Genomic DNA, 22,766 nt, shown 5'->3' on the forward strand with positions numbered 1-22,766 from the left:
TATGCCTCTGCTGGTACCTCAGCGCAATGCAACATGGCGTCAAAAAACTATTTTGTAAAATCTCCACTCCAAAAACGAAATTGCGCTTTTTCCCTTTAGACCCTTGCCGTGTGTCCAAACAGCAGTTTACAACCACATATGAGGTATTTCCTTACTCAGGAGGAATTGTGTAACAAACTTTGGGGTGTCTTTTCTCCTGTATTCCTTGTGGAAATGAAAAATTATGAGCTAAAACTACATATTATTGGGAAAAAATATATTTTTCATTTTCACATCCCGATTCTAATCAAATCTATAAAACACCTGAGGGATCAAAATGCTCACTACACCTCTAATTCTTTGAGGGGTATAGTCTCCAAAATGGGATCACACCTGGGGAATTTCTACTGTACTGGTACTTCAGGGGCTCTGCAAATGTGACATGGCCTCCAGAAACCAATTCAGCAAAATTCAAATGGCGCTCCTTCACTCCGGAGCCCTGCCATGGGTCCAAACAAAAGTTTATTACCACATATGGGGTATTCCTGTAATCATAAGAAATTGCTTTACAAACGTTGGGTGCTTTTTCTCCTTTATTCCTTGTAATAATTAGAAAATTCTATGTTTTTTTCAGAAAATAAGTAGATTTTCATCTTCACAGACTAATTCCAATAAATTCATCAAAAAACCTGTTGGGTCAAAATGCTAACTATACCACTAGAAAAATTCCTTGAGGGGTGTAGTTTCCAAAATGGGGTCACTTTTGGGGGGTTTCCATTGTTTAGGTCCCTCCAGTGCATTGCAAAAGCGACATGGTACAGAAAACCATTCCAGTAAAATCTGCGCTCCAAAATCAAAATGGCGCTCCTTCCCTTCTGAGCACTGCTGTGGGTCCAAACAGCAGTTTATTAACAACATATGGGATATTTCCGTAATCGGGACAAATTGCTTTACAAATTTTGGGGTGCTTTTTCTCCTTTATTCCTTGCAAAAATTAGAAAATTCTATATTTTTCCAGAAAAAAAAGTATCATTTCATTTTCACAGACTAATTCAAATAAATTTAGCAAAAAAAATCTGTTGGGTCAAAATGCTATCTATAGCCCTAGATAAATTCCCTGAGGGGTGTAGTTTCGTAAATGGGGTCACTTATGGGGGTTTCCACTGTTTTGACACCACAAGACCTGTTCAAACCTGACATGGTGCCTAAAATATATTCTAATAAAAAGGAGGGCCCAAAATCCACTAGGTGCACCTTTGCTTCTGAGGCCGGTGTTTCAATCCATTAGCACACTAGGGCCACATGTGGGATATTTATAAAAACGGAAGAGTCTGGCCAATAAATATTAAGTTGCATTTCTTGGGTAAAACCTGTATTACAGGAAAAAATGTTTTACAAATTAATTTTGGCAAAAAAAAATGAAATGTATAAATTTCACCCATAATTTGCTTCGATTCCTGTGAAACACCTAAAGGGTTAAAATACTTTCTGAATGCTGTTTTGAATATTTTGAGGGGTGCAGTTTTCAAAATCAGGTGATTTATGGGTGTTTCTAATATATAGGTTCCTCATGCCACTTCAGAACTGAACTTGTCCTTGAAAATATAGCCTTTTGACATTTTCTTGAAAATGTGAGAAATTGCTGTTAAAGTTCTAAGCCTTGTAACGTCCTTGAAAAATAATAGGATGTTCAAAAAATGATGCCAACATAAAGTAGACATATGGAATGTGTGAAATAGTAACTTTTTTGTGTGGTATTACTATCTGTTTTACAAGCAGATACATTTCAATGTAGAAAAATAATAATTTTTGCAAATTTTCTGAGATTTTTGGTGTTTTTCACAAATAAGCAATGAATTTATCGACCAAATATTTCCACTAAGATAAAGTACAATATGTCACGAGAAAATAATCTCAGAATCACTTGGGTACATCAAAGCATTCCCAAGTTATTACCACATAAAGTGACACATGTCAGATTTTAAAAAATGGGTCTGGTCTTGAAGGCCAAAATGAGCTTGGTCCTCAAGGGGTTAAAAGGGGATAATGAAACAAAAGAAGGACCTGGGTGTTCTGGTTACAAATAAGCTAAGTAGAAGCACTCAATGTCAAGCACCAGCTGCAAAAGCAAATAGGATTTTGGGGTATATAAAAAGAGAGATAAAAACCTGTGATTCAAATTTAATATAAACCCCTCTATAAATCAATTATAAGGCCACACCTTAATTATGAAATTCAGTTTTGGGATCCATATTGTAAAAAGGATATAGGAGGACTGGAGAGGTTTCAAAGGTGGACGACTAGATTATTAAATGGCTAGAGCAATTGGGCTTGTTCAGCTTGGAAAAAACACACCTTAGGCAGAGACGTAGCTAGGTTCTCCAGCATCCGGGGCAAAGATTCAGTTTGGCGCCCCCACCCCCAAACCTCTTTCCCGACATCTCCTTCCCCCTCGCCATGTGTGTTTTTCCTAACAATCAATGAGGTGTAATTTTTTTCAATTTTTTTTTTTATGTAACTCGAGCATAAAGCCATTTGTACACTTTACAAGCAATATAGTTCTATATACAGCACCAGAACTAAGCTCATTACATATATACAACACCAGAACAAAGCTAATGACATATATACAGCACTAGAACAAAGCTCAGTATATATATATATATATATATATATATATATATATATATACACACAACACCAGAAGCAAGCTCAGTACATGTATACAGTGCCAGAACCAAGCTCAGTACATATATACAGTGCCAGAACCAAGTTATGTACATATATACAACACCAGAACCATGCTCGATACATATATACAACCCCTGAACCAAGCTCGGTACATAAATACAGCCCCAGAACCAAGCTCAGCACATAAATACAACACCAGCACGAATACAGCTCAATTTAGTGCAACCCCTGCAGGATAGGTTTGCACTAAATTGTATACAGCCCCCAGCATGACCCAAACAATGATAAAGATATGCTGGGAGTTGCTGTTTCACAAAAAAAAACATACCACCCATCATCTCGCTGCAGATGATACAGTGACTACAGTACTGATTAGAGTCAGAATAAACATTTAAATTAAAGAGGCTCTGTCACCACATTATAAGTGCTGTGAGGGTTTAGCATCAGGAGAGGTTGGTACAGCGGTTTATTAGTAGCCAGAGACAGGGACACTGTGCATTAAAGTTCATAACAGGGCTTTGCCTGTGTTTTATTCTTGTCAAAGAAACAGCCTCTTGTGCAACAAGGCAAAATACAAAATAAATCCTGCTTGGCTGAGCACTAACTAAACAAGATATTATCTAACTATACCAAGTGCCTTCCTACCAGGCACTGGACACAAAGTAACACAGGTCTTTACTCACATAGAATACAGGCTACTCCAGACTTAGTAGTCTCCGGTCTGAGTCAGGGGTGAGACTGACACACACTGTGTCTGCACCTTTTTTATACACAGGCTGCAGGTGTAGCTAATTGAGCAGCAGCCTTGTCCTACAAACAGAGATGGACTAGGGATTGGGGAACCCGCCCTGCTCTTCCCCAATCCAACTCCAGGCCCTTTTTCCGGCTTTTCCTTAAGCCGAGATTGGAAAGCTAGAGCTTTCTATTGCAAAAAATACTCATTCCCTGGAGCCTAGGATATATATGACAGGATTCTAGGGGAAATGTACCTTCCCTCAATGACTTTACCTGTCACTGTCTCACAGTGCCCTATCTCCTACATAATCTGATCGGCGCTGTAATATAGATAACAACAGTGGTTTTTATTTTGAAAATATCAATTTTGAGCAAGTTATGCACAATTTTAGATTTATGTTAATTACTTTCTTAATGGACAACTGGGTATGTTTTTACTTTTTTACCAACTGGGTGTTGAGAAGTGTATAACGCTGACCAATCAGCGTCATACACTTCTCTCCATTTATTTTTAGCAGTACTCGCAACACAGCGTGCTCTCGTGAGATCATGCTGTACTGTCGCATACTCCCACATTAACTTTACCGAAGTATCTTGAGAGTGAATAGACATTGCCTCCAGCCACGACGCAATGTCTATTCACACTTCCGACACTTCGGTAAAGTTTCTGTAAATGACAGCACAGCGTCACCTCGCGAGATCACACTGTGCTGTGTGAGTTAAGTCCCACAGAAACTTTACCGGAGTGTCGGGAGTGTGAATAAACATTGTGTCCTGGCTGGAGGCAATGTCTATTCACTCTCAAGACACTTCGGTAAAGTTAATGTGGGAGTATGTGATAGTACAGCGTGATCTCGCGAGTACTATTAAAAATGAATGGAGAGAAGTGTATAACGCTGATTGTCAGCGTCATACACTTCTCTTTACAACGCCCAGTTGGTAAAAAAAAAAAGTAAAAACACACCCAGTTGTCTATTAAGAAAGTAATTAGCATAAATCTAAAATTGTTCATAACTTGCTCAAAACTGATCGTTTTTCAAAATAAATAATCTGGTGGCAGAGCCTCTTAAAACCGGTTAGTGACCGCCCCATAGTGTTTTTACGGCGGCCACTAACGGGCTTTATTCCGATGCAATAGTCTTTTTACGGCGCTGCATCGGAATAAATAAACAAACAGAGAAGGGAGCCGTTAAATCTCCCTGCTCTCAGCTACCAGAGGTAGCTGAGGGCTGGGGGCATCCCTGCTCGACCGGGTGAGATCGATTTTAGTATCGATCTCACCCGTTTAACCCCTCAGATGCGGCCCTCAATAGCAAGCGCCGCATCCGAGTTGTTTTGGAGAGAGGGAGGGAGCTCCCTCTTATCCCACTGACACCCGGCGATAAGATTGCCGGGTGTCTGTGTCTCCGATGGCAGCCGGGGGCCTAATAAAGGCCCCCAGGTCTGCCTGTAATGAATGCCTGCTAGATCATGATTCTGGCATGACCTAGCAAATGCCTGTCCGTTTTACAAGGACAGGCATGATATACTGCAATACAGAAGTATTGCAGTGTATTATAAATGCGATCGTATAATCGCATGGTGAAGTCCCCAAGTGGGACTAGTAAAAAAAAAAGTTTAAAAGTGGAAAAAAAAATAATTAAAAACCCACTTTCCCCCTTACAAACTGCTTTATTATTCAAAAACAAAATAAAGTAAAAAAGTTCTACATATTTGGTATCGCCGTGTCCGTAACGACCCCGCCTATAAAGCTATCACATTATTTAACCCGCACGGTGAACGTCGTAAAAATAAATAAATAAAAAATAAATAAAAAAACATGCATTGCTGTTTTCTTTGAATCCAGCCTTAAAAAAATTGTGATAAAAAGTGATCAAAAAGTCGCATCTACTCCAAGATGGTACCGATAAAAACTACAAGTCGTGCCGCTACAAAAAAAAGCCCTCATACAATTGCATCCGCAAAAAAATAAAAAAGTTATGGCTATTCAAATATGGAGACACAAAAACAAATCATTTTGAAAAAATGTGTTTTTACTGTGTAAAAGTAGTAAAACATACAAAATCTATACAAATTTAGTATTGTTGCAATTGTAACAACCCGCTGAAAAAAGTTATTGTGTCATTTATACCACACGGTAAACGGCGTAAATTTAGGACGCAAAAAAGTGTGGCGGAATTGCTGTTGTTTTTCTATTCCCCCCCAAAAAAGTTAATAAAAGTTAATCAATAAATTCTATGTACCCCAAAATGGTGCTATTAAAAATGACAACTTGTCCCGCAAAAAACAAGACCTTATATAGCTATTTCGACACAAAAATAAAAATTGTTATAGCTCTTTGAATGAGACGATGGAAAAAAAAAATGGCTTGGTCATTAAGGTCTAAAATAGGCTGGTCATTAAGGGGTTAAGTGACTCACCGGTGACTATCTCAGATTCTAGTTGTTCTTTTTCTCTTTTTTCCTTCATCCGGTCAAGACCTCTATGATGACTTCTCCCGGCCACAGCCCATTTCTGTGGTTTGCAACTCAGAAGTCTTCAACTTCTCACTGTTCAAACATTTCTGCACCTATACACAAATATAAAGTTATCATGGTGCCAGACACTTAAATATACTAGCACCATACACTGTACCTCTAATTATAATAGCACCATACACTGTCCCTGATTATAATAGCACCATACACTCCAACTCTAATTATAATAGCACCATACACTGTGTCCCACACACACACACGCACGCACACACACACACACACACACACACACACACACCATGCCCCCTGTAGATAGTGCCCCCCATAAAGCCCATGTAGATAGGGCCCTACATAGATCCCCCTGTAGATAGTGACCCCCCCCATAGAACCCCTGAAGATAGTGCCCCACATATAGACCCCTGTAGATAGTGTCCCACATATAGTCACCCCTGTAGATAGTGCCCACTTACAGCCACCCCTGTAGATATTGCCCCACGTGTAGCCCCCCAAGTAGATAGTGCCCCCTTGTAGATAGTGCTCCACATATACCCACCCCTGTAGATAGTGCCCTACATATATCTCGCCCTATAAATAGTATTCCACATGTAGCCCACCCCTGTATATAGTGCCTCACATATAGCTCCCCCTATCGTGCTCCATATATAGCCTACCCCTGTATATAGCCCCCCTGTAGATATAGCCCACACCTGTATATATTGTCCAACATATAGCCCACCCTTGTAGATAGTGTCCTACATATATCTCACCCTATAAATAGTGCTGCACATATAGCCCACCCCTGTATATAGTGCCACACATATAGCTCCCCCTATAGTGCTCCACATATAGCCCACCCCTGTATATAGCCCTCCTGTAGATAGAGCCGACCTCTGTATATAGCCCCCCTGAAGATAGATCCTACCCTCTGTAGATAGAGCTCCCCCTGTAGATAATGTCACTTACCTTTTTATTAGGATAAAAAAAAATACGTTACACACAGACCTGCTCTCTTCTAATATTCTCGCGCTGCTTGCATTGTTGAAAGGCGCTGACTTACAGGGCAAGTCATTCTGCCCTGCCAATCGGCTCCTTTCATAGACACAAGCGGCATGATGCCGTCATCGCACCGCTTGTGTCTTTGAAAGGCGCTGATTGGCAGGGCACTTTGACTTGCCCTGTCAATCAGTGCCTTTCAACGATGCAAGCGGCGCAAGTAGGTAATCTCGCCGCTTCAGTCATTGAAAGGCGCTGAATGGCCGGGCACGGAACGTACCTATATATTTCTCCCCCTATAAATAGTGCTCCACATGTAGCCCACCCCTGTATATAGTACCTCCCATATAGCTCCCCCTATAGTGCTTCATATATAGCCTACCCCTGGCGCCGCCCCCACCTTCTCTCTTAGATGTGCCATGGGCACATGCCCCGCCTGCCCCCCTACCTACGCCCCTGCCTTACGGGTGGTCTCATTAACATGTATAAATATGTGTGGTCAATACAAAGAACTAGCACATAATCTGTTTTTTCAAAGGACTCTACAAAGGAAATTCATGTGGGTGGAGGTAAAAAGTTTCAGACATCAATATAGGAAAGGGTTCTTTACAGTTAGAGTAGTCAAACTATGGAATGCCCTACCCCAAGAGGTAGTAATGGTGGCTACTATGTCAGCATTTAAAAAAGGCTAGATGATTATTTACTGACAAATGGCATTTAGGATTATATTTAATCAAGCAATAAATGATGTTTAATTGATTGATTGAGAAACGTTGGACCTGTGTCTTTTTTTTCAACCTAGGTAACTGTAATAAATGAGGACCCTGAATAGGGATTTTGTTCCATAAACCGGTAATGAAACAAATTATCCTCTATCATCTCTTTATCCCCTCTCTAATTTATCTATCATTCTAATCTCTCTATCCTCTCTCTAATCTCTCTACCATCTCTCTATCCCCTCTATAATCTCTCATCCCTTTTTTCCTCTCTCTATTCTTTCTATCCCCACTAATTATTCTATCTCTAATCTCTCGATCATCTCTCTATCGGCTCTCTAATCTCTCTACCATCTCTCTATCTCCTCTATAATCTCTCATCCCTTTTTTTCCCCTCTCTATTCTTTCTATCCCCTCTAATTATTCTATCCCATCTGTAATCTCTCTATTATCTCCAATCTTTCTATCATCGCTCTATCATCTCTCTAATCTCTATCATCTCTACATCCCCTCTCTAATCTTTCTATCCCTCTCTCTAATCGCTTAATCATCTCTCTATCCCCTCTCTATTTTTTTTCTATACCCCTCTCTAATCTCTACATTCCTTTTCTATCCCCCTTTAATCTCTCCCAAGAGGTAGTAATGGTGGCTACTATGTCAGCATTTAAAAAAGGCTAGATGATTATTTACTGACAAATGGCATTTAGGATTATATTTAATCAAGCAATAAATGATGTTTAATTGATTGATTGAGAAACGTTGGACCTGTGTCTTTTTTTTCAACCTAGGTAACTGTAATAAATGAGGGCCCTGAATAGGGATTTTGTTCCATAAACCGGTAATGAAACAAATTATCCTCTATCATCTCTTTATCCCCTGTCTAATTTATCTATCATTCTAATCTCTCTATCCTCTCTCTAATCTCTCTACCATCTCTCTATCCCCTCTATAATCTTTCATCCCTTTTTTCCTCTCTCTATTCTTTCTATCCCCACTAATTATTCTATCTCTAATCTCTCGATCATCTCTCTATCGGCTCTCTAATCTCTCTAGCATCTCTCTATCTCCTCTATAATCTCTCATCCCTTTTTTCCCCTCTCTATTCTTTCTATCCCCTCTAATTATTCTATCCCATCTGTAATCTCTCTATTATCTCCAATCTTTCTATCATCGCTCTATCATCTCTCTAATCTCTATCATCTCTACATCCCCTCTCTAATCTTTCTATCCCTCTCTCTAATCGCTTAATCATCTCTCTATCCCCTCTCTATTTTTTTTCTATACCCCTCTCTAATCTCTACATTCCTTTTCTATCCCCCTTTAATCTCTCCATACCCTCTCTAATCCTTCTATCATCTCTTTTCCCTCTCTCATCTCTCTATCCCCTCTCTAATTTCTGTATTATCTCACTCTCTCCTCTGTAATCTCTATCATCTCTCTAATTTCTCTATCCCTCTCTATCATCTCTCTCTATCATCTCTCTATCCCCTCTCTAATCTTTGTATTATCTCTCTATCCCCTCTCTAATCTCTGTATTATCTCTCTATCCCCTCTGCAATTTCTCTATCCCACTCTATAATATCTTTATACCCTATCTTTTTTTTTTGTTATAATATAATGTTTTTATTGTTGTTGATTTAAATAACAAAATATTCCATACTACATAACAAAAAAATGAAGAAAATATTCAGAGTTCACATTTATATTAAACAAAATATTATGTAGTAAAGACACTATCCCAAAAGTCAATGTTTGAAAATCAACAGTCCCACCCCCCTAAAACCCTGTAAAATTTTGAGGGGGGAGAGAGAGAGAGAGAAAAAAAGAAAAAATAATAAAAAACGAATAAATACACAATTATAGTATAAAAAACAACACATTACTCCTCAAACAACTACTAACATTTTAAACCAGCCCTAAGGTCTTTTTCTGTTTGGGGGATAGTTCCATTATCCATCTGTTCCAAATTTTATAAAAAAAAATAAAAAATTCCCTTCCTCTTTTACTTAGCGTCAAGTAATATGATCTTTCTAAAAGCATCGCTCTATTCACCTTATGGTGCCATTCTACTTCCTATGGGAAATCTTTTGAGATCCATTTATAAATGATAACAAATCTTGCCAGAAACAAAATCTTTCTAATTAGTTTGCTACAACCACAGTCCTTCAAAAGACCGGAGATGCCAAAAATAAATAGCATCAGTTCGATTGGAATCTCTTTCCGAATTAATTTAGAAATAGATGCTGCTACTCCACTCCAGTATCTATGTAGTGGATAAGATCCACTTTTCAAACATTCTAATGATTGAAAAGGTGTAAGAACAAACCGTGATTTATATTGAATGGCCAAAAAGGCGCGTTTAATTTGAAAATATCTAAACAGACCGTAATCAGGGACCTTGTACAGTATCTGCAGTTCCATAAAAGTTTTTAGTTGTGCATTATTAAATAAATGTGATATCTTTGTGATGGAATGCTTTTTCAAATACAGAGTCCGGAAGGCTGTCAAACTCCCCAATATTCATATTGTCCCATAGGGGAGTGACTTCAATAAAGGTATTATGTTTTTTCAATGAGTTTTGACCCATTGATGGTTATCGTAAATAGGCCCAAGTCCCACATCGGGGGAATTCAGAACCCCGGCTTACAGAGCTTAAAATATATTAGACCATTTGTCCCCTAGTGTTTTCAACAGAAATCTATTAGCCCCCAGGCCCTCCCAGTCCTGGTACTGTTGGAACTGAGAAGCTAAAAAGTACTTCCTCCAATCAGGAAGGGGAAAGCCCACTTTGGTTATCGGTAAGGTAAGAACAGAGTATTTAATGCAATATTTTTTTTTTCCCGTTACAAATTAGGTCATTAGCGATAGCTTCTAGAGTTTTAAAAAAAATTCCCGGTAACCATATCGGACAGTTGGAGAAAAAATTTAACATTTTAGTTAAAAAAAAGATTTTGAACAGTGCAATTTTTGCAGCTCTGGTCAATTGTAACTTATTCCATGCTTTAACTTTTCCCATCAAAAATGCAAACAGAGGAATTATATTCAGTGTAATGTAGTCTGCGGGGGTCCCTAGAAGTTTTTACACCTAAATATTTTCTTGTGAAAAGACAGAAAAAGAAAGAGAACGGCGCTCCTCTAAGGTGATAACGTTCAGATCAAAAAATTCAATTGGTAACAGATGGAATAGAGCTCACATTAGTAAGTTGTGGAGTGTCGTTAGCACAACTTAACTTTGTAGCTTGTAGGTACTTGTACCCTTTCAGGCTTAATCACACTGTCCTTGCCTCTGGAGCCATAACCGCATCGAGTGAATCCATCTTGGGAATCCTCTTCCTCGTGGTTTTGAAATGAAGCAGACTTTGAAGAATAAAATGCTCCTATATACGGGCGCTCAGGTGTGAATAGAATGTTTCTTCCACTAAATCGTCAGTTTTAAAGCAACGATTTTATTTAAAATACAGAAAAAACAATAAATAGGCTGTACTGAAACGCATTTCTATTTTTCTTTATCAAAGATTTTTATTTTGAAAATAAAATAATACAAAAACATTTCACGGTTTGTGCAAAAAAGTAGAAATTTGTACGCAGTACAATACATTCCAGTGAAGCATCATAGCATAACAACAGTATTCGTATACATATATATATATACAAGTATAAGAACAACAATAGGAGGTAGCCTCCTACCTATCGGAATTGAATGATAAGAGAGATATAACGGCAATAACAGTATCATGTTCGCATTAAATCAGTGCAATAGTCAGGGAGACCGCCCCCCCCCCCCCCCAGTAAAGTGAGAAGTGACACATATAAGAGCACTTTTGAGTATATGGACACACCACACATAACATCAGACCACAAAGGGAAAACACATACAGACAAAAGACAAAAGACAAAAGCGCCTCATGTAGGTGCTATGATTCATTCAGAACCTACCATCCAACCAGAGAGGTAGATCAGTACCATCCCGGAATCCAGACCACACTATCCAATTCTGGACGAAAATCCCGGATTTGCCCCTATCCACGGACAGCAACTACTCCATCCTCATGATCCCATTCACCTCTGTTACCCATTCCGCCAGGGACGGTACAGTATGTGATTTCCAGTGACGAGGAATCACCGTTCTCGCTGCAGTCAAGAAATGTCGAAAGATCCCCCTTTTGAGGTGTGGGAGTGAACCCGGAACCATAGAAAGCAAGCCTATGGAAGCCGAGGTTGGGACCTCAGTATGGAAAAGCTTGTTGCCTAGATCAAAAATCTTCCCCCAAAAGGGACGTAGCATGGGACAATCCCACCAAATATGCAACATAGTTCCAGGAGCCCCCCCACACCTCCAACAATCAGCAGACACATCGGGGTATATCCTGTGCAACAAAGTCGGACAGCGGTACCACCTGGTAAGTATTTTGTAATTCTTTTCTTGTGCAAAACAAGACATCGGTAACTTATGAGCTAACAGGAAGGCGGTACCCCACTCTTCCTCAGAGTGTCTAACCCCCATTTCCTCGTCCCATGCGGCAGTGAAGGATAATTTAGAAAATGCAAATTTCGGCAGAAGGATCCCATGTAGGTGAGATAACACATGAGAAGGGGATGTGGGCAAGGACAAGTAGAGTTCCAGAGGAGTCTTATCCTGTAGAAAGACCATACAATCACACATGGAAGAGATATAGGACCGTAACTGCAAATAGTTGCACCAGGTTGACCTCCTTCCCGGGCAGGTAGCCGATACATCTGTCATTGACAACATGGCACCGTCTGGAGTGAGGGTCTCAGATATACATCCACCATTTTCTCTCTCCCAACAGAGGAATGTATCAACACCCTCCGCCGGAGGGAAAGAAGGATTATCAAATAGAGGAGTCAAGGGACCCGGGCGATGAACAAGGCCCGTAGTGCCCAAGATCCGTTCCCATACCATGAGAAACTGACGTGTGAGGAAAGGTAGAGGGAGAGTTTGTCTCTGAAGGAATGACAGCCACGGTAGAGAGGATAATGCAAGAGGAGACATAGCCTTTTCCATGCGCACCCATTGCTTACCTGACTCCGACGGAACCAATCCACTACTCTCATAATTATCGCCGCTTGATGGTATCGTTTAAAGTCTGGGAGACCCGCGCCCCCTGTCTACTTTTGGTCGGCTAAGGACAGCATACCGGATACGGGGCTTAGAGGAGCCCCACACAAACTTAGTAATGGCCCTATGTAAAACCTGGAAAAAACTGGATGGTACTGCAATAGGGACGGTCTGGAAGGGATATAAAAATTTGGGCAAGACATCCATTTTGACCGCATTGATACGTCCAAACCACGACATGCGGCTCCCGCCGTATTCCGCCAAGTCCTTCATGGTGCGCTGTAGGATGGGCGTATAATTCAGAGCATACAAGTCTGACTGTTGTGTAGGGACATGTATCCCTAGATATTTTAAAGATTTAGGTTGCCACCTGAACGGAAAAACCTGAGCAAGATGGGCAGCTAGAGGTTGATCCAAAGAGATATTCAAGGCCTCCGATTTAGAGTAATTGACTTTAAAATTACTTAGATGGCCAAAGCACTCAAACTCCTCCGTCAGGGATGGCAAAGAAATCATGGGAGTTGTGATGAATACCAGGAGGTCATCCGCATATAACGCCAATTTATGATGCCGTGAGCCAATGCGTATACCGTTAATATTAGGGTTGTTCCGCAGCGCCACGGCCAGGTGTTCCATGACCAGAACATACAAAAGAGGCGAAAGTGGGCACCCCTGTCTCGTGCCATTAGCAATAGACAGAGGATCAGATAATAGTCCGTTGACACGAACTCGAGCAGAAGGCCTTTGGTACAAGGCCATTATCCTATCCACCGTGGTGGTGCCAAGGCCCACCTGTGTCAGGACACTGCGGAGGAACACCCAGTGCACTCTATCAAAAGCCTTTTCGGCATCTATCGAGAGTAAACACATCGGTATCTTACGGGACTGGCAGTACGACGTCAAAAGGAGGGTTTTGTTGGTGTTATCCCGGGCTTCCCGACCACATACAAACCCCACCTGATCATCCAAAATCAAGCCTGGTAGTAACGGCGATAACCGAGAGGCAAGCAGCTTCGCGAAAAGCTTCACATCTACATTAATTAACGATATGGGCCTGAAGTTTGCGCACATCGTTGGGTCCTTGCCCGGTTTTGGTAGAAGAGTTATATGAGCCTCGAGGGATTGAGGCGCAAAGGGACACGAGGAGGACACCGAGTTAAAAACTTTAGTCAGAAAAGGAGCCAGTTGATCTTTAAATGCCTTATAAAATTTGTTATTAAACCCATCTGGCCCCGGGCTTTTGCCCAAGGGCGACTCTCCAATAGCACGCTCCACTTCGGTTTCCAAAAAATCCTCCTCAAGCTCCAAAGCCACCCCCTCCTCCAAGGTCGGCAACGCAGTATCATGAACATAGCGGTCTATTTTATCCCGTAACGATTCTGCCTGCATATCATGAAATTGGCCTTTAATATTGTATAGCGCCGAATAATAGCGTTTAAAGCAGTCAGTAATACCGACCGGGTCATGAACCTCAACACCCGAGGGAGATGAAACTTTAGGGATATATGACGCTTGTGTACGGGGATGCAGTATCTGTGCCAGTGACCTACCGCATTTATCTGCATATTCATATGCGTGCTTGCGCATCCGATCCCTGAACCGAGCATGCGACTGATCTATCAAAGAACGCAAGGATTCTCTCGCTGTAGTGAGCTCTGCAAAAATCTGTGAGGATGGAACCCGTTTATGACATGATTCCAAATCCCGTATCTGAATCAGGAGACGTGCAATAGCAAACCCCTTTTCACGCTTCAACCACGCCCCATGTTGTATGAGTACCCCTCGAATGACACACTTCAGTGCCTCCCACTGGAGTGGCAAGGGAGTAGCTTCATGTTCATGAACCTCAAAGAAACCGGTAAGTGAATCTTTAATGGCTGCCACGCATACTGCATCCCTCAACAAGTTGTCATTAAGTTTCCAGGATTGGAAATTAGGCCTTGAATTAGGAAATGTAAGGGTCAGAAACACAGGTGCATGGTCCGACCAAATCATAGGGCCCACGTCAGAGGTAGGGTGCCAGGTAAGCAAGTGGTGGCTGATCAAAAAAGCGTCTATCCTACTGTACATATTATGCAATGGGGAGAAATAAGTGTATTCTCTTACCTGAGGATGAAGGATCCTCCACACGTCAATCAACTGCATGGAATGCATCACATTTTTCAGGGCCCCCAAATGTGACTTAGGAACAACAGACCTGCCCGAGGAGGTGTCAAGTCTGGAATCAAAAGTCAGATTAAAATCACCTCCAACAATTAGAACGCCCTCAGTGAACTCCTCCAATTTCCTTAAGTACAATCGGCCTACTCGTGCCTGGTCCTTATTGGGGAGGTATAGATTAGCCAAAGTAAAGATCTTGTTACTTATGGATAGTTTGAGAAAAACATATCTACCATCCGGGTCAACCAAAACATCCAGAATTTTATGCGAGAGTGACTTATGAATACCTATACTGGCACCCTTGGACTTGGATTCCGGGTTGGTACTGTGGAACCAGGCCGGAAAATATCGGCTCGTGAACTGTGGCGTATGGCCCGTCTGAAAGTGAGTTTCTTGCAGGAACAAAATATGTACCCGCTCTTTATGCATGTTATATAGAATTTGTGAGCGTTTTTCTGGGACATTAAGCCCCCTAGCATTAAAGGTGCAAGTCTTCAATTGTGCCATTGCCACCACTCACTGAAGGAGCTCGTAGAGCAATGTGCTAAGTAGAGGCGCGACGAACAACAGGACAAACAAGGAGGGGGAAGACAACAACAAAGACAAACAGAAAGGTGAAATAATCACCTACTCCTTGAGCTACTCAAGGAGAAACAATCAAGAATACACCGGATATAACCAGTGAGTCCCTAAGAGGAGAAGTGTCAGGACAAGGTCTAGCCAGTGCCCCGCACCCCCCAACCCAGTGCAAATATCACACATCTTAGAACCAACACTTGAACGGAAAGAACATCAAGGCAATTAGCTCAATATCATGAGAGAGTGAAATAATGGCCGACATTTGGTCAGGATCAAAACAGAGATGCCTACATAACAATACATTCCCGGAAATTTACACAGTTACCGCATGGATGCACAGGCATGTAATTAGTAACAACGTATATAATCACATAGCATACATGGTGCAGTAGTACTGGCAGCTGGCAGCTGAAGAACATTAATCCTGGGTAACTGATCAATCTGAACACCTGCAGCCCCTATCTAGGGCGAAAGAACAAGCATAACTGGGTATTATAAGACACACATCAGACCTTCGCCTCACAAGATATAAGCAGTAACATTAGAGCTTAACCGGCCTAGGCCGACTGATGGCTGACCAAGAAACCTCTATACAAAATCACAGCGGATCAGCATGTCGCCCCCCAGGACGACCCATAGGAGAAGCGGGAGAACGACCACGTCGGCGTGGCCTTGAGCGCTGTGGTGGAAGAGGGACATACGGCCAATCAGGCAGGGAAACTCTCGGCACCTGGAGGGCAGCACAGAAGTCTGGGATATCCCCTGGGTCTCGAACACTCAGCAATGTCCCATCTCTGCGGACCTGTAGCTGGAAGGGGTGACCCCAGGAATAGGAGATCTCATGCTCTCTCAGCACATCCGGTAAGGGACGAAGCACTCGGCGTTTGTCCAGGGTCATCTTGGACAGGTCGGATAACAACTGGATCTTGACCCCTTGTAATAAGACTTCTCCTTTATCTCGGGCCTTCCTCATGATCTGCTCCTTCAGAGAGAAAAAATGGACACGGCATAGCACATCTCTAGGCCTATCAGGATCCGGGATACGAGGGCCAAAAGTCCTGTGAGCCCTATCCAGCTCCAATGGATCATCAGCAGGACGCTCCAGCAGGGAGTTAAACAAAGACTGTAAGACAGGTATGAGTTGCCCCGAAGATATATCCTCAGGAATGCCCCGGAGCCGAATGTTGTTACGGCGATTCCGATTCTCATGATCTTCAGCCAGGTTAAATAAAGCATGAATCTGCTGGAAGTGATGATCCAGCCGTTCTGCATGAGAAACTTGCTGCTGTGTAACAGATGAAACATCGCTTTCTATGCGCTGAACTTGATCGGACAATTGAGAGACATTAGTCGTAAGAGCCTGTATCTCTGATTTATAAGTCATCTCAATACGATTCACATAACGCTCCATGTCCTGTTTAGTGGGCAATGTGGCGAGCTGTTGTCTCAGGCCCTGTAAATCATCGCCCATGCTAGCAGAGCCATTAATGTGAGGGGAGAAATGAGGCTCCAGATCCCGAGGAGACGCAGGCATTGATGCAGACCCCAGCATGCCAGAGGATGAGGAATGAGAGACCCGGGCGCCATGACTGACCCCACGTGGCGAGCAGGACGGAGCGGGAAGCGCCATGACAGTTCCAGAAGGGCCCATCTCCACCCCAGCCAGCAGGGAAGGAAACGAACCCTGGGAGCCAAAGACCGGAGAGGGGGTACTGTCGGTACCTGATGCTGCAGCCGCAGTAGCAACTCCCGACGAAGACTCCTCTGCAAGCGGGAATCCTGGTACAGTTCGTCTCCCCTCCAACGGTGCCATCTTGGGAGACGGCCCGGCAGCAGCGTCGGTGAGAAATCGCTGAATGGAGCCGGCTGAAGACATCTGCCTCGTACAGTATGGAGTCCCCGTGGTTGCCTTAGATTTCCTGACCATTTAGGAAGGTTCAAGTGTGTCTTATAGTATGCTTATGAGCGGGTTATGGAAGTGCAGGAACGGAGCTCTCAAGCAGCACGTCTGGTCAGCGCCATGTCCAAGCCACGCCCCCCCTGAAACGCATTTCGACCACGCACTGTGGTCTTCGTCAGGCATATAAGTTTTACTAAAAACAACATCCTAAATACTCCAGTCGTGTGGTTCACGTCCAGGTCAAACAGTCAGGGTTAAAGTTCGTTGTGGGCGTTTCATCACAGGTACGTGTATGTTTTTCTTTAATTCCGTCTTCTATTACATTATATTTCACTTAATTTATTTTGAAGTTTAAAGCATAAACTTCAAATTAAATTAAGTGAAATATAATGTATGTTATTATATGCCTGACGAAGACCACAGTGTGTGGTCGAAACGCGTTGCAGTACAGCCTATTTATTGTTTTATCTGTATTTTTATTCAAATCGTTGCTTTAAAACTGACGATTTCATGGAAGAAACATTCTATTCACACCTGAGTGCCCGTATATAGAAGTATTTTTTTCTTCAAAGTCTGCTACACCTAAATATTCAAACACCTCAACAGAGTTCAAGGAAGAAATCTGATCAGGGTTAACCTCAGCCGAGATATTTAACATACTAGATTTTAAAAAATTAATTTGAAGGCCAGCCCGCTCACCAAGCTCTTGGTATAACCGAATTACATAGTCGACCAAAGATACATCCCCTATAAACAGAAGAACATCATCTGCGTTTAACAAGATTTTATCGACCTTATTACCCATTTGAAAACCCACTATATTCTCAGAGGTTCTTATATTCATTGCCAAAACCTCAATTACTAAAGTAAATAAGAGAGGGGATAGAGGACAACCCTGCTGCACTCCGCTTTCTAAATAAAAGTAAGTTGATTTCTGACCATTCATGGGTACTTTGGCCTTTGGTTGCCTATACAGTACATTAATAAAAATGTATGCATTTTTCCCCGATACCAAAACAACCCATAATTCTAAAAAAAAAAACGCCATTCGACTGTATCGAAAGCTTTCATAGCATCGATTGAGAGGATAGCACCCTTCTTAGCGTACACTTTCCCATATTCTAAATTAGCAAACACTCGTCGGACATTCTTTACCATAACCCTGCCTGGAATAAACCCGGTCTGGTCTGGGTGAATTATACTATTCATAACCTTCATCAGTCTGCCAGCCAGAACCTTGGCCAACAGCTTGACGTCAGTATTCAAAAGTGAAATAGGCCGGTACAATTTCGGCAAGAGTGGGTCCTTATCTTTCTTAGGGATCACAATAATTTCTGTGGCCTCCATAGATTCGGGAAGCCTATCTATTACATTGGAAAAATGTGCTGTAAAGGATCTGCCAGGCACAACTTCGGGGTTAACGCCCATAGATAATCAGTCTTCACCTGAGTCTATGTCTCTGAGACTGACTCCAGCTTCCACCACTCATACTGACCCTGGCTTACTGACTACTCTCCTCCTCTGCGTTTGGTACCTCGTGCTCTCCTGGTTTGACTTGGCTCGTTCACCTCTCTGGTTGCTCACGGTGTTGCCGTGGGCAACTGCCCCTTTCCCTTTGCTTTGTATTCCCTTGTATGTTTGTCTCGTGCACTTACTGAGCGTAGGGACCGCCGCCCAGTTGTACCCCGTCGCCTAGGGCGGGTCGTTGTAAGTAGGCAGGGACAGAGTGGCGGGTAGATTAGGGCTCACTTGTTCGTTTCCCTACCCCCGTCGTTACATGTGCTGTTTCCACTAGAATAGGGATTCATTTATCCTGGTATAGGTTATATAGTTCAAATGGAATTCCGTCTACCCCCACAGCTGTAACGTCTATGGCTGAGGGCCGTCGTTCAGAATTACCCTCTGACGGCCCCGGCCATGGACATCTGTGTTCTCGGCGACATCTCCCTCCAGGGAGATATCGGAACTGACTTCCGGGTTCTGGGACTTTTTCCCACAGAGCGCCCGCGCGTGCACGGCCTTAAAGGGCCAGTACGCGTCCAGCTGTCATTATTCTAAAATTAGCCAAGAATGCAGCTGGACCTGTAGATAACGCCATACAGCCCCCTTTGTAGATATCTACAGAGGGGGCTGTATGGCGTTATCTACAGAGGGGGCTGTATGGCGTTATCAACAAAGGGTGCTGTATGGCGTTCTCTACAGAGGGGGCTATATGGCGTTATCTACACGGGGGCTGTATGGCGTTCTCTACAGGGGGATGTATGGCGCTATCTACAGGGGGCTGTATGGCGTTATCTACAGGGGGCTGTATGGCGTTATCTATAGAGATGGCTGTATGGCATTATCTACCGGGGGGCTGTATGGCGTTCTCTACAGTGGGGGCTGTATGGCGTTATCTACAGTGGGGGCTGTATGGCGTTATCTACAGAGGGGGCTGTATGGCGTTATCTACAGAGGGGGCTGTATGGCGTTCCCTACAGGGGGGGCTGTATGGCGTTATCTACAGAGGGGGCTGTAAGGCGTTATCTAAAGGGGGGCTGTATGGCATTCTCTACAGCGGGGGCTGTATGGCGCTAACGCCATACAGCCCCCCCTGTAGAGAACGCCATACAGCCCCCCTGTAGAGAACGCCATACAGCCCCCCCTATGGGGAACGCCATACAGCCCCCCCACTGTAGGGAACGCCGTACAGCCCCCCTGTAGGGATTGCCGTACAGCCCCCCCTGTAGGGAACGTAGTACAGCGTACCCCCTCCCAAAAAAATGCTACCTACAGTGTGTCCTACAAAAGACATGTATCCCCTATCCACAGCATAGGGGATACATGTGTGATCGCTGGCAGTGATAGGGAGAACGGGAGACCGAAAGTCCCCGAATTTCTCCATGACTAACCTCTGACTTCCGGCATCTGCGCAGCTCAATAAAAATGAAAGGAGCGCTGGTCACGCATGCGCACAAGGCGCTCCATTAATTTCTACGGAGCTGCCGACACAGACCCCGGAAGTCCGAGGTTTGTGATGGAGAACTTCAGTCCCCCGTTCTCCCTATCACTGCCAGCGATCACACATGTATCTCCTATCCTGTGGATAGGGGATACATGTCTTTTGTTTAATGGCAGAGCGGGGAGATACCTCCCTGCTCTGCCGTAGTCGTGTTCAGTGGCGTCGCGCTGTAGCAGCCATAGCCATAGCGGCTGCTAGCGGAGCCTTCGGCCACTGGCTGCATCTACTGTGCCATCTACAGTGAAAGTGTAATGGTGGGGGTAGGGAAACGGACAAGTGAGCCCTAATCTACCCGCCACTCAGTCCCTGCCTACTTGCAACGACCCGCCCTAGGCGACGGGGTACAACTGGGCGGCGGTCCCTATGCTCAGTAAGTGCACGAGACCAACAGACAAGGGTACACAAAGCTAAGGGAAATGGGGCAGTTGCCCACAGCAACACCGTGAGCAATAAGAGTGGTGAACGAGCCGAGTCAAACCAGGAGTGAACGAGGTACCAAACGCAGAGCAGGAGAGTAGTCAGTAAGCCAGGGTCAGTATGGAGCAGGATCAAATAGTCAGAAGCTGTAGCTGGGCCAGGAAACCACACAAGAAGAATCACAAGCAAAGGAGGAACAGGAAAGGCAGGTATAAATAGACAGAGGGCGGGAGCTAGCTCCGTCTGGCCAGGTTGCGATAGGCTCTCCCGCTCCTAAGCCTGCCATCCTGAGTGGTGGAAGATGGAGTCAGTCTCAGAGACATAGACTCAGGTGCAGACTGATTACCTATGGGCGTATACACAGAAGTTGTGCCTGGCAGATCCTTTACAGTACCCCCCCTTTTATGAGGGGCCACCGGACCCTTTCTAAGTGGACCTGGTTTATTGGGGAAACGAAGGTGGAACTTCCTGACCAATACCCCAGCGTGAACATCCTGGGCGGGTACCAAAGTCCTCTCCTCATGCCCGTATCCTCTCCAATGGACCAGGTACTGGAGGGAGCCTTGGACCATCTTGCTGTCCACAATCTTGGCCACCTCGAATTCCACCCCCTCAGGGGTGAGAACGAGAACAGGAGGTTATCTCGAGGGAGCCAATGACGGGGAGCAGCGTTTAAGGAGGGAGGCATGAAACACGTCGTGTATTCGAAAAGATGGGGGCAACTCCAGTCGGAAGGAGACAGGATTGAGGACTTCAATAACCTTATACAGCCCAATAAATCGGGGAGCAAACTTCTTGGACGGGGCCTTAAGGCGCAAGTTCCTAGACGATAACCACACCAGATCCCCGACCATAAACAAGGAGTTAGCAGAACGTCTTCTATCAGCCTGAGTTTTTTGTACGCTCTGGGACGCCTTTAGGTTCTTCTGAACCTGGGCCCAGACTTTGCACAGTTCCCGATGAACGACCTCTACCTCGGGATTGTTGGAACTACCTGGTGAAACGGAGGAGAACCGTGGATTAAACACAAAATTACAGAAAAAGGGGGAGACCCCTGACGAGTTACTGACCCGGTTATTAAGGGAAAATTCGGCGAGGGGAATGAATGAGACCCAATCATATTGACAGTCAGAGATAAAACACCTTAAATATTGTTCTAGAGATTGATTAGTCCTCTCAGTTTGGCCATTAGTTTCAGGATGGAAGGCAGAGGAGAAGGACAGATCAATCTCCAACTTTTTACAGAAGGCTCTCCAAAACAATGAAACAAATTGTACCCCTCTGTCCGAAACAATATTGACAGGGACCCCATGGAGACGCAGGATGTGTTTGACAAACAAGGTGGCTAACGTCTTGGCATTGGTTAGTTTCTTGAGGGGCACAAAGTGGCACATTTTACTGAAGCGGTCTACTACAACCCACACCACCGACTTGCCTTGAGATGGAGGCAAATCGGTGATAAAATCCATGGAGATATTGGCCCAAGGTCTCTGGGGAATGGGCAAAGAACGTAGTAAGCCCACTGGTCAGGACCTGGGAGTCTTGGACCTAGCACAAACCTCCCAGGTCCTGACGTAGGCCTTAACGCCTTTAGGCAACACAGGCCACCAATAGTTTCTGGCAATGAGGTGTTTGGTACCCAGGACGCCTGGATGACCAGATAGTGCGGAGTCATGATTTTCCCTAAGTACCCTTAGCCGGAATTTCAGGGGAACAAACAGCTTGTCCTCAGGAAGGTTCCCGGGAGCTGAACCTTGATCAGCCGCAATTTCAGAGACTAAATCAGAATCAATAGAAGAAATGATTATACCAGGAGGCAAAATACAAGCAGGATCTTCCTCCGAAGGAGGGCTGGCCATGAAGCTACGCGACAGTGCATCGGCGTTAATATTTTTAGACCCAGCCCTATAGGTAACCAAAAAGTTGAATCTGGTAAAAAATAGCGCCCATCGAGCTTGTCTCGGGTTTAGCCTCCGGGCAGATTCTAGAAAAACCTGATTCTTGTGGTCGGTAAAGTACCGTTACCTGGTGCCTAGCC

The sequence above is a fragment of the Rhinoderma darwinii genome, chromosome 6 (genome assembly GCF_050947455.1).
Source record: "Rhinoderma darwinii isolate aRhiDar2 chromosome 6, aRhiDar2.hap1, whole genome shotgun sequence".
Taxonomy (NCBI): domain Eukaryota; kingdom Metazoa; phylum Chordata; class Amphibia; order Anura; family Rhinodermatidae; genus Rhinoderma; species Rhinoderma darwinii.